The following is a 13,553-nucleotide window of genomic DNA, read 5'->3' as shown; positions in this document are numbered from 1 at the left end:
TTCCAGTTTCAGAGGAAAACAACAATCAGCTTTTATTATTATGAGACCTTTTCTTGTACTGATAAAAATCTTATTACGCAAAACAAAGCTAGAACAATTTCTTTAACAATGACAATTTCATGTTCATTTTTAACTTTTTAGAAAACATTAATGACCTTCAAGAAGAATCAATTTTCCAGATTCTTTCTTCCAATTCTTTTTCTTATTTTTTTAATCCAATTTTACCATCAAGGACAAATATATATGAACAAAGTATACACTGGAGTCATATCTCCCTGGAGGCATCATTTTGGATTATTGAAGTATAATTATTACAGCACATTGGTCTGCTCTAAGACTTCTAAAATAAAATAAGAGTGCTTAAAACATCTTCCTTAGGGCAAGGCCACTAAAAAAATATGCTGTTGAACCATAATTGCCTGCATTATAAAAAAAAAATTTAGCATTTCCCCAAGTTCAGCGAATGAAAAATAGCATAAATTAGTAGAAATGTAGAAAGATGATTATCAAGAACATGTTAGAAATGTTCCAAAGCTGAGGATCACAGCATGACCTTAAGGTTTGAAAGAAATAACCTGAAGTTCTTCAAAATTTTACCAGCTTTATAAGATAAACAGTAAGAACTACCAAAGATCAACACCAGGCACTTAACATTTCTGCATGAAAATCTTTAAAAAACTGTACTGAGTGGAAAAAATAAAAATGAAAAATTGTTTGCCTCAAACTTCTAAAACAATCATTCTAGACTTCTCACTAAACCCCTTGCTGCTTGACACAAAACATGAACAGATATTTTTTATTCACTTTGAACATCTGCCACATCATTTCACTCACTTTGTATCCCGAATTTAAGCATCTTATACAAAATTCTATTGTACTGCATATACAACTAAAAACAACTCTCAAAAGGGATTTTGATCCTCAAAACCTTAAATTGCCTTACTAAGCCAAATTAAATGAGTGTGGTTGCTTCCATGTGCAAGGGTTACTTTTATAACGTGACTGATCCTCCCTATCTTTACTGATTTAAAAGAATTAACTGTCCCTTAGCTTGCTTTTTAAAATAGAGGTTTGTAATCTTTAAATCTCAGGGATCTTTCCAAAAACCTAATTTTTTTCACATTACATATTTTTTATGCACAGTCAGAGATACATGTTCACTATGCACTACACAAAGTCCAACTATAGGAAAAACAAGTTTTGCACTTTTCTCTATCTTCTGTCTCTGGCTGATCTTCTTTTCCCAACTATAAAACACAAATAAAGCCTGTTTAAAAGACAGAAAGACTGAAAAACAGAAGGAAAGAAAAGCACAGACCTTGAACACCAGGAATAAAATTAAATTAGTTAACTGCTAGAAGCATGAAGCATTAATGAAATAGAAATAGAGAATTTTTCCCTTATGAGGAACATTTATTCAGTGTTAATTAAATTCTTTTCTTCAAAATCTATACTTACCCAAGTGTAAAAATATTATATCATATCAATAACTGCAGAGTGTAAGCAAGTACTACATTACAAGCATCTTTTCCCCATCTAGTGGAGTGAGGCCTTTAAATCATTTATACTGATTGAAGTCCTCAAATAAAGGACAAAAAAACCCAACAGAGAACCCTCTGCATGAACCAGCAGCCACAGCTATTAATTCACTTGTCTAACAAATAGCTATCGGAGATTAGCTTCAAGCATTTGCTTGCAAAGTTCACATGCAATAGTGTTAATGAGGAACTTTCAGAGTCTGCAATAATTATTTGCCTACAATATATCCAGCTGGCTGGTTTATTCATTTGCAGGCCAGTTCTGCGCCACTGAAGCCAAAGAGAGTTTTGATATTAACTTCAAAAGTTCACGTCCCTGCCTACAATGTTGAGCTATCTCACCACAAACGCTTCAGGTGAATTTCTGTAATACCACACAAACTAATTAAAGCAAAGCTGCCACCACTAAAGGACCACCACTAGAATTTTTAAGCTTACAAGATGAGGAAAGGGCTCCTAAGTCTTCAATTGGACACCCCAAATGATTGCCTAACTTTAAAAACCACTCAGTATTTGTTCATTTGAATGAGAACTTTAGGTAATCCAAAGTCCTGGCAATTTTTATTAGAATGGTGAAAACTGGACTGACAAGTCACTTCTGCATAAACAGAGTAGTATGTGAGATTAAGATAATATCTTCACATGAAATTCTTTTTCTGTGACTTGCATCTTCAAGATGATTACCTTGTTGTAAAAAAATAGTATGGGGTTGTTTTGAGAATCATATTGGAATCATATTGAATATTTAATCATATTAAATATGACATATTTAACCAGGCATTCAGTTGCTTTGTAAATTATCAGAATGTAGGCTGGGAAAGGAGTATAATCCAACAGTGACATTGCACTTTAGCAAGTATTAGTACTTTAACCAGTATCAGTATTGTTGTAAAAGAGTCCCTCTTGACTTCTTCATTGTTTTGTATTAGGAATGCATGCCCTGCCTTTGCAGGAAAGGCTTACATAAAATGATTAGCTACGAAGTGTCACCAGGGTTTTCTCCAGCTTCTGAGCTACACTTAAAAAATACATAAACACTGTCTCACTTCTGACAGTTCATTTTAACTAAGTTACAGGAGCACAATCATTTCCAGGTGGAATCAGAGCTCTGCTTCATCTAAATCTAGTGTTGTAGATACAACCCTGTTGAGCAGAGTGCTCAGAAGATGATCTAATTACCAGGCAAATGGGAGAATGGTCTCTCCCCAAACTCCTCACACAGGAGTGGCCTAAAAAATGCAGAATAAGACTCAGTAGGTCTAAATCAATCTTAGCACTGAGCAATATAGCTCAGACACATAAAAGCATACAGAACAGAATACAGTAAGTTTTACAGACATTATTTAGTCACATTATACATCCTACCTTAAAAAAAGGAAAAGCATTCACGTAAAGGAATATATCCTCAGGCCAATCATGCAGAATAGACACTTCTGATTAATTTGACTAGTCATTAGCTACTGCTCCACAAAAATACAGCTGAAAATGCATCTCCTTTCTGTGCAAGCAGAGAAGGCAAACTGAAATATGATAGGAAGGCTTCTGTGTGTTCAGCAGACTTTTTTTTTTAAAGTTTAAGAAGCACAATTGATTCTACTTTGCTACAAAGAAGGATATAAAGCCCTGTTGTTCCCCCCTCCCATACCTGAAAAGAGGAAAATACAATTAGGTAACGGTAAGCATTAAAAGTTAGCATCTAAACAGGGAAAAGGTGCAAGAATTAAAGAGCTGTCAGCTCATAAATGGCATGGAAACAAAGCAAATTTGTATGTAATAAAAATGAGAAAGTAACATGGAAACTCATCAGCGCATAAAACTCAAAATGGTTAACAAATTGGGAAACAGGACAGAATTTAACTTCTGTAAATCGAGCAAATGATGAATGAAATAGACTTTGTATGAAAACATGAAATATAAAGTCAGCAGCAAGCTCTCTGGTGAGTCAAGAAAGAAATCTGTTAGCTAGTCACCCCCCATTACACAATAATAGCCTTTTTTTAATTTGGTGGGACATATGAAAATAGCAAATATGTCAAAGACTGGAGCATCAACAGCAAGAAAACCTTTTATTTAAAGCTGAATTATGCAGTTATTGATATGAAGCAGAACAAGGGTCAGCAGTACCAGTCACAGGAAGTGAGAACATCTGAACAGTAAAATGTTCAGTCATTTTCAGGATAATATTTAGAAATGCCATGCATTCTGGAAGAACTTGGAAGTGGACTGAGTAGCCAAAATAGTCAGTACAATTAAAATAACATCTTCACTTGTACAAATTTTCAGGCAAGATTCTTTTCCATGCAAGGTACTTAATACTTTTTTTTTTCTTCTATTTTCCATATAAAACTCAAGCTCACTAAAAGCAACAGAAGAAATATAGCTCCCTGATCTGGTTTCATTTATCTACAGTGTCATAGCCCACAAAAATAATGGAGGCTGGGAACTGGTGTTTTAAAATAGTCTCTTTCTCTATACACCATGCTTTTATAGTTTACATTAGCTATATAGGAATAAGTTTTCTTTTTCTTTAGGAAAAATATTTTTTTCTTTCTTTCCTTCCATAAGGCAGAATCACTTCCTATTTTACTTGTCAGGCTTCTGGGAGACAGATGAAGAAACTTTAACCAAAATGCCTGGTAAAAGTCCAAACAGCAATCACATTCTGCCCACTCAACACTCCCTGTGATCTCACTCTGCTACGGCATCTTCAGATTTCTGCAAGTTTTTCTGCATATTGCTAAATGGTTGCCACATTTCACTTCAAGGCATGACAGCTTTCTATTGGATGCTAAACAGTCTCCTTATTTCAGTAGGTTGTGTTAATGCTTACACACCCTTTTGCCCTTCTCTTTCCTCCCACGGGAATATTCCAAATCTTATTTTAGCAGCTCTATAAAATGCATTGGCTGAGATACCTCCACACACTCCCATGTGTAAACCAGCTTCCTTTGTATCAAAAGCAGAGGAGCTATTACAAAGAAATATTCACAAAACTGATCTTTTCTATAGATCAAAGCAGCAAACAACTTAGAGAAGGAAATAATCTTGTCCTTTTTTGGCCAGTCACAATTGTGTTGGTGTATGCCAATGAGAACATCACCAGCCTAGTAAAAGGGTAGCTGGTCAATCTCATCTCTTACACTTCAGGTTTCTCCCTACCCGTGGACAGACAGTGCTCTGTCCTGTTCCCCATGCCATGCCCATTGTAGCTTTTCTAAATCCAAACAGAGTTTTCTTCTTTAAGAAGCAGAAGCTTTCAAGCAGGACCATTTGTCATCAGCCACCACCCCCGGAACAGACCTATGATTTAAGCACAAAGATTTAGAGCACACTACTCTCTACTGACATTGCAACAGAATGATGGACTTCTGCTTCTGAGGGAAGGCAAATTGTATGTTTCTCACTGGAGGCATTACTGACTTCTTCACCAAAAGATCCATTCCAGACTCATTTTCAACTGACAATAAAAGGAGGAGAACTTAACAGCCCTCTTCCTTTTTGTCCACCATGCACTTTATCATAGTCAAGTCATCGATTCAATTATTATGTTCTGGGTTTACAGCCTTCTGTTTATTTGTCCATTTGTCTCCTTGAAGACATTATTACTGTTTCCAACTCTTGAACGTGTAACACTTCTGAGCTGCTCTAAGTGCCTTGGCAAGCTGACCTATCTGTTAATAAAATGCTAGGATTTATTGACAGCTTCCCTCAGGATTCCTCAAAATCTTGTAATTTGTGGTAACATCATATCTACTCCAGCCTATAGCTGAAATCTAAGAGAGTTGTATCCATCCGTTTTTAAAGCACTTTTAAACCCACTAAGAATCATCCTTATAAATACATCTTTTATTCTGCAGAGCTTTCTGGACTCTTCAAGTAGCTTCAAAGCTTCTATCCAGACTCTTAATGGAAATGAACAATGTTGTGGCTTTCCATAACAACACACATTCACAAAACACACAGCATAACAACATGAACTCCTAAGGAAAATCTCCATTATAGAACCATTGTTATCCAATGACTCAGTATTATTTTTAAAGCAAAAGAGCTCTTTGTAGCTGATAATGTGATTTCTGTGCATTTTTAGCTACAATATTGACACTTGCACCTCACATAAATCAAGCTATTAATTGCAATCTGGGTAGAGCTAAGATTATCTCAGAGATGCCAAGGTTATGGAGGGAAGCAGTCTTACACAAACCACATTGAACATGTATTGCAGTATTTGGTTACGTACAGGTCTAAATATATCTTTTCAGCAGAGCTTGTTTCTCAGTCACAAACAGCCTCAATTAATAAATAGGAATGATGGTCTAGTAGTATATCAGACCTCCCATAAGACTTCTTTATGTATATATTCAGGTACATAAAACATGGGTATTTGTCTTTTCCACAGTGTGGTGCCTATTGATAAAGACAAACTCTCAATTTCTGCTTAATTGTGCATTACCTACACAACTACTCAATCATTAGGACATAACAAATACACTTTTAGATTTCAGACTTGGAAAAATCAGAACGTTCACAATAGATGAAAACTGGAAAAATTAGTTCTGTCTTCACCCCTTTCAAGCAGTTTATTCACAGGCTATACCAGACCATCTAAACAGGATCCAGGCAATTAATTGTACATTCACATCTGAATGGTAAATGCCTGTATTGGTTTTGCATAGCAAAGTTTTGGTAGCAGGAGGCTTCAGGGGTGGCTTCTGTGAGAAGCTGCCAGAACTTCCCCATGTCTGACACAGCCAATGCCAGCTGGCTCCAGGATGGACCCACAGCTGGTCAAGGCAGAACCCATCAGTGGCGGTGGTTGTGCCTCCGGCATAACAGCCTTGAGAAGGGGGAAAAACCCTGTTCAACGATCTGGGAGAGAGGAGTGAGCCTATGTGGGAGGAACAGCTCTGCAGACACCAAGGTCAGTGAAGGAGAAGGAGAAGAGGTGTTCCAGGTACTGGAGCAGAGGTTCCCCTGCAGCCTGAGGAGGAACCTGTGCCAGAGCAGGTGGATGCTTTGACCCTCTGGGAAGCCTGTGCTGGAGCAGGCTCCTGAATGGACTTATGGATAGAGAAGCCCACACTGGAGCAGGTTTGCTGGCAGGGCTTGTCACCTCACGGAAGGGATCCACACTGGAGCAGGGGAAATGTGTGAGAGTCCTCTGCCTGAGAAGGAAGGAGCAGCAGAGACAATGTGTGATGAACTCACCATGGCCCCCATTCTCCACATCCGTGCACCGCTAGGAGGAGCTGTCAAAGAATTGAGAATATATTCAACCTGAAAAGGGAGGACTCAGGGGTAAACATTTTCAAGATTTTGTTTTACTCCTCATTATCCTACTCCGATTTGATTGTTAGCAAATTCAATTAATTTCCCCAAGCCAAATCTGTTTTGGCCATGACAGTAGCTGGTGAGTGATTTCCTCCTGTCCTTTCATTGACCGACCCAGATGCTGATCATTGCAGTTTCCTGTCCAGCTAAGGAGGGGAGTGATAAAGAAGCTTTGGTGGGCAACCAGGGTCAAACCCCCATATGACATATCTGAGCATCTTTTCTAAGAAAACTGCTTTGAACTGTATTACTACATGCTTATGCAACACGTGGTTTTTGCTATATTCTAGGCAAAGGGAATTGCAGAAATGAATTGTTCTTTCAAAAGATATTCCCTCTCAAGCAGCAGAAGACCATACTTCCAGAGCAGGCACTTGCCTGCATCTACATGTTCAGTGCTTCTTGGAGTACATGGGTTTTTTTGTAATTTAATCTCCTTCTGTTTATGGTAAGTGCAGGTTCACTCTCTCTTAATTTCCTCGTTACTGAAGAACTGCCTTGGAAGAAAAGAACAATTTACCTTTTCTGAGAAACTGATGACAAATTTTGAATCTTGGTTTAGAGCCACTGCTGTCAAGATTCTGATTTTCCACCACTGAGCACTGAAACGATCACAAAATCTTGTACTTCCACAAGTAAGCTTGGCTTGCATTTTTCCTATTCATAGCTTCAGTTTAGGTTTGCACATGATTGATTTCATTCTGTTTCAGGCCAATATAAATGGGCAGCTCCTTCCCATTAGAGGAAATGTAGCCATGCCACATATTAGATAAGGGAAATAATACCTTCCCATTAGCATGACCAAAGCAGCTACAGATATCACAAAACCATAGCCTAGAAATGTGAGCCTGTGCTGCAGATATGGATGAGTCATATAGGGACACATAAGGACACACAGACATTTTTCAATAAGGTCCTGCATATACAGAACTGAACAGTTCTCAGCCAGGAGACATTATGCTTTAATAAACTGCATGCAGAATAGTATGAAACATTTTTGGTACAGTTTCAACAAGAAGGTAAAAATACTAATTATAGTTCAACTAAAAAATTGTTCCCTTTGAGACTGAGGTTAACAACAAACGAAAGGGATAGTCTCAACACATACACCTGAATGCTCCAGAGATACTTTTAAAAGATAGCTTACAGTGAACACCAAGTAAGATAACCTGAGTGACATAATATAAATCAACTTAATATGGAATAATTAAGCAGCAAACAAAATAATAATTTCTTAATTTAACATAGAAATTTCTATAATTCTGCAAAGAAGTATTCAGATTTGTTATTGAAACACTAACTCTCAATATCATTTGCTCTTGGCAGCACTTATTCATAATTTTATATTTTAATTTGTTCATAGAGTTTTAGAATTTTTTTCCTAATTATTCTGCAGTGTTTCAATAGATTTATTATGGCTCTTATTAAATGCAAAAAATATGAAAAAAACTCCTAAATATATACATGGTAAGTTCTTTTATTTAAAAGCTGCTGAAATATTTGTATGCATGTTTTACAAAACTACGTCTGCTTTCAAATATAAGGTTTAGGTACTTCTTTCCTGTTTAAAATAAATCATTTGAAATTAAACTTAAAAACTTACACATCATAATCACAAATAAAACAGAAAAAAAATCCATTCTGTGTCATCCTGGAAACCTATCTGAGTTAGTCAAAACTACAAAAAGCATATAGCAGGCACTTTATAGTAATTTGCAAAAATCAAAACATCATTATTTTGGGTGAAATCTGAGTGGCCAAAAGAGGCTGGCACTAAATACTCAGAGTTTGTTCACTGTAGTTTACATTAGGTAGAACCGGTCTGCTAAGGAAAGCAAGCATGACTGTATTTGAACAGATTACAATGTATTTGCAGTGGTTGCTTCATAATACTGTCAATGTTAATGCAAAAGTTTCAGAGACATAGGCAGTTGCAGTTGAGAGAAATATTTTTTAAAAATTTGTACCGTGTCTAGGAACTCATCATTTGTCTGTGAAATACTATAGAATATACATATTCAGGCTTCTAATTCATTTTGTGGGAGATCTTCACTAAGCAAGTAATAGCCTGTGATTTAAAAAAATGTTTAAAGGGATAATAAGCCATTTTACTGCATGAATTTACTTATTTACTTTTCCTTTCTGGCATAGTTTAATAATAAAAGACACAATATTTTGAAAGCCATTTCTTCACTCCTAATATTTTCTTTTATTGTATTTTTATCCTTCTTTGCTGCTGTTTGACAGTACTCCAAAGGAGTGGAATCCAGTTTAAAAGAATGCATGCATCTTCTCTTGCTCCAGATGCCCAGAACAAATGGAAAAGCTGAACAGATTTTTGTAAATCTTACTCAGCTGTTAGCTTCAAAAAGGATTGTCAAAAGACACAGATGCATCTGTTATCTTCAGCTAACTTCTTGCAATAAATTATTTTGAAATTGCTTTTCATATATACAGTGACACATAAAACATAAAAGTATTGATATTAAAAACTACCAAATATCAAGGGACGCTTTAGTTTGGACCAAGCATAGACCTGAGAGACAGCAGTAATGTTATATTTTGTTTTCCATGACCCTTTTGATACTCATACACTAGAGCTACTAAACGATAATGAATACTGTATTTATTAATTCTTATATTTTCTGAGCAACTGATATTCTCTATTTCTAAACCATCTTGCCTTTAGCAAGTTTTCTACACTGTATTAAGAGACTAAATGACAGAGAATTGACAGGCTGTTCTATGAGAAATGTTGGGTTTTTCCTTCTTTTTTGAAAGCAAAGTAACTGCAAATGAGTTTTTCCTTCAGAGACGCCACTAGGGATTCTTACTGCAATGGTAGGATAAACAGTTTTTTGTTTTTTCTTAAACAGTGGCTTCACTTCTCTTAACCAAAGCAGACACTGTGCTGAAAACTACCAGGGGCACTGGATGCAGCTCCAAAAACTATCAAGAGCTATTTGAAACAAAATTTTGAAGCAGCTCAGCAGTTCTTAATCACAATCTTCCTTCAATTTCACGCAACTGTAAAAGTAAAAATAAAACCATGATCTGTTTAACTCTGAAAACTGTTGTTTACAGTCTGTGGCCTTATGAATAGTACCTTGATAGGGCAAGTAAAATATCTGGTTTCTCACAACAACAGCAGTGAGAGAAAATGTGCTCAACAGCCCCATATATCATCATAAGAATTCAATATCCAGGACATTTTCTGTTCACTGTGCTTGAATTCAGAGAAAGATGAGATAAGGTTAGAAAAACACAGCAGAGATTACTTGTCACTTAAAAGCATCTCCCTGTGTTAACTGTTCTGCGCTGTAGGCTCTGAAATACCAACACAGCCTCTGAGACTGTGCTCAGAAGCAGCAGCCGAGCAGCACTGTGATAAAGTACATGCTAACTCAAGTGGGTGCTAGCTACAAGTGTTTGCAAGTATTAAGAATAATACACAAAGTAAAGCCCAACCATTCCTAAAGCAAAGGGCTGACAGCTCAGGTGGGTGGACAGCTATATAGATTGAGTGTCTAATAAGGTACCACAGCTTTCCGTGCAGAGTAATGGAGCTGAAGAGAAAGCGGCAAAACAGCGCTCAGAGCAAAAGCAAACGAAAAAAATTAATCTTTTCTAGTAGCAAACTCCTCTCTCTCTTCTTCCTGCTTTTCTCATTGCTCCAGGGTAAGTATCAAGTGCCTCAGTCAATCCTATTACCTTGATCTGAGACATCCTTAGTATGGGTGAGGGATTACAAGCCTGGGAAGGTACAAGTCAGGGCGGAAAAACCTGTGTTCTCCAGTAAACCCAGGAGCTGCCATCAACCAGCAAGAAACAGAATCCTTCACAGTTTACAAGCTCAGGCTTCCTAAGATTTACCTCTCTATAGCCCACCAAAAAAATGTCACTGCAATTGTTCAGGTGAAATGAGAGATGAGCCAAAGACAACCTAGTATCTAGGCTCAACAGCCTGGCAAACTTATAAGCTGGCTGTAGTGAGCACCTTAAACTGAGCAGAGCGATGTAGCACAGTCTGCTGCTGCTCTTCTCTCCCAGGCTCCTCTAGAAACATAAATCACACTGAAAGATCTTTACAGGGTCAAAACCGAATTGAAAAGTGATTTCAAATATTATGTTACTAAGCAGTAGCACACCAATGGAAAATAAAAAGGTAATTTATGTCTCAGCACTGATACAGAGTCTGCTAAGCTAGTCCCAGAGAGTACTTCCAGAGCACAAGGCAGAACAGAGTTTATTACAGATTATTAGCAACTAAGCAGATTTCCTTTGTGTGCTTTTTACAGCCTAAGCATCACCCAATGCAGATGCACACCAACTAAAATTTTGGCTCGTCAACACTGCAATACTGTAATATAATTGGGAGAGAGGGTAAATACATTCTCAAAAAGCATGGGTGTCAACGAGATAATTTTTGGTTACCTAATTAAAAACCTGGATTTTTAAAAGCTCCTGCGACAGGGTGTCGGGAGTTAAACTGTAACTTTTAGATCATTACAATAGAGCTGCTTGTTAGATACATTTCCAAATACTGTATGAAAACATAAAGAAAAGCACCAGTAGAAAGCAGTGGTCCATTTAACTCCTCACCACGTGTCCAACTGTGGAAACACATATAAATGAAAGGAGAAAACTCTGGCACTTTCTGGGGTTGTTTTTCCCTTCTAACTCCTCCAGCATTCAGTTGCAGGACCCTGGCCCCTGCTGAACAAGACAGCCACTGTTCCACTGTGTAGATAACAGGAAACTGCAATTATTTTCAGTTCAAATACAAGTCTCATTGTAATATAGAAATAAAATGTTTTAAATTTTTCTAGACAACTGCCAGATTAAGGTCTACCACAAAATAAAGCATAGCTAGTTTTGTCATTTTGCCATTACTCCATTAAGATATATGAAATATCAGTTTTCAATTAGTGCCCTTTTATTATTCCCTTTTTGGCTCACAACCTTCACTATTTTGGATGCAGCATGATCTTATGCCCAGGCAACAGCACAATTTAGTATCATTATTCAAGCTCTCTTCAGATCTTGCCAGCTTTTTCCAAGAAAAATACAAAAAAACTAGGATCTGTAATTCTAGTATTCACCGAACATGAAGAAACAAGCCAGAAAAAATTCCCCAAAATTATAAGGCTGGCAAACCATTATAAAGCATCAGGGAAAAGCCTGGGCAAACTTTGTTTCTGCTTCATGTATTCACTGACTGAGATCCAAACATGGTTTATAAAGATAAAAATAAATAAAACAATATTTTACTGGACAGTGTTTGCCCTCTAGGGCAAACATTTGGTGATATTGACTGCCAAGGAGAGTGACAGTTGGAGTCACAGAATTTTATCAAAAAAGCCATTTTCCTTTCCTCCCACTTGGCAAAATAGAACATTATCTTAGCAGAGCAGGTTTCTAACTTGGGCTTTTCAAAAACTGCAAAGTGTGTTGCTGTGAAAGACAGGGCATGGTCACATTGCCAACTTTGGCACACAGGCAGGAAAACCACGATCTGTGCAGGCCAGCGCTCAGTAAATGAGCTTAGCACAGTACTGTTTGCTTTCATCTGTTCCACAGAAATCTGGGGTTGAAAGGCCATGGTCAGAGGGTCTCCAGGGGATGATGATGTCCCACCCCATGGCTGACATAATCTATGCTTCCAGGACCTGTACCACGCGCCTCAAGGGCAATGGTTTCTTTACAGAGGTAGCCTCACAAAGCTAAAATTACCCAGGAGCAACTGAGCACAATCATCCAGAGCCAAGGAAAAAAAGAAAAGTCTGATGTTTTGTGTACTCTGAGGTAAAAACACCAGCTGACAGACATCTATCACTTCCTGTCTCTACCCCATACACAAATTAAAGGGAATCCCAAATATACAACATGGGACTGAGTATGCACAGAAACAATACACGACACACAGCCTCGGCATATAGGAAGAGACTCCTATTTAAGCTGTCATGGGTAAAGCAGAGAAGACTTTACCACAGATTACTGGTAATGTAAGAGACAAGGAATACATCCTCTTGGATTAGACAACCAAAATGTTCACTTCTTAATAGAAAACATGGACTACTCAGCTGCATGGATTACTACTGCTGGCCAAACCTTGAAATTTATAATTATTGCAATCTATTGGCATCCAGGAGATTCTTCCATTTTATGGCCTCTGAATGTACAACCCAGTAACAATTCTGACTTTGTGTATTAAAAGAAAATTGAAGCAATCAGTGGCTGCTGCTGTACCCAAGTGATCACCATGTACAGATTTCCTGTTTCCAAGCACACAAGATGCAAAGTGAGAAACAATGCAGGAACCTATTTCCTAAAACAGGAGTTTTCAGCAGCTGTACATCAGTGTAACTCTCTTAAAGTCAATGACTTGATTTTGTTTTACAACCTTTTTTTTTCTTCAAAATCTACAAAAAGACAATTTTTCAGTAAACATAGCTCAGGAACACTAATTAGAGGTGCCTTAAGTACAAACAGGAAATACAGACAAATAGAGGCTACCTGATTTCATGTTACAAACTGTTAAGAACATTCAGTCCCACCAAGATGATGATTCTTTCATAGCTGGCAGAACAAACACAGACTCAGGACACTTCCTGCTCAACAGCTGGTTACTTAAGATTTGCATCAATACTCAACCTACAGACTATGTAACTACAGGGGAAGACAGAA

The 13,553-nt window shown here is 37.3% G+C and overlaps 1 protein-coding gene across 1 annotated transcript in view; it reads right to left on the bottom strand.

Annotated features, from left to right (window-relative positions):
- The window catches only part of UBE3D (ubiquitin protein ligase E3D), a 77,408-nt gene that overhangs the window by 16,689 nt on the left and 47,166 nt on the right, over positions 1–13,553 (bottom strand). The window lies entirely within an intron of this gene.

This window comes from Camarhynchus parvulus, chromosome 3 (genome assembly GCF_901933205.1).
Source record: "Camarhynchus parvulus chromosome 3, STF_HiC, whole genome shotgun sequence".
NCBI classification, from domain to species: Eukaryota; Metazoa; Chordata; class Aves; order Passeriformes; family Thraupidae; genus Camarhynchus; species Camarhynchus parvulus.
The sequence above is the reverse complement of the archived record's forward strand: the minus strand, read 5'-3'. Positions and strand labels throughout refer to the sequence as shown.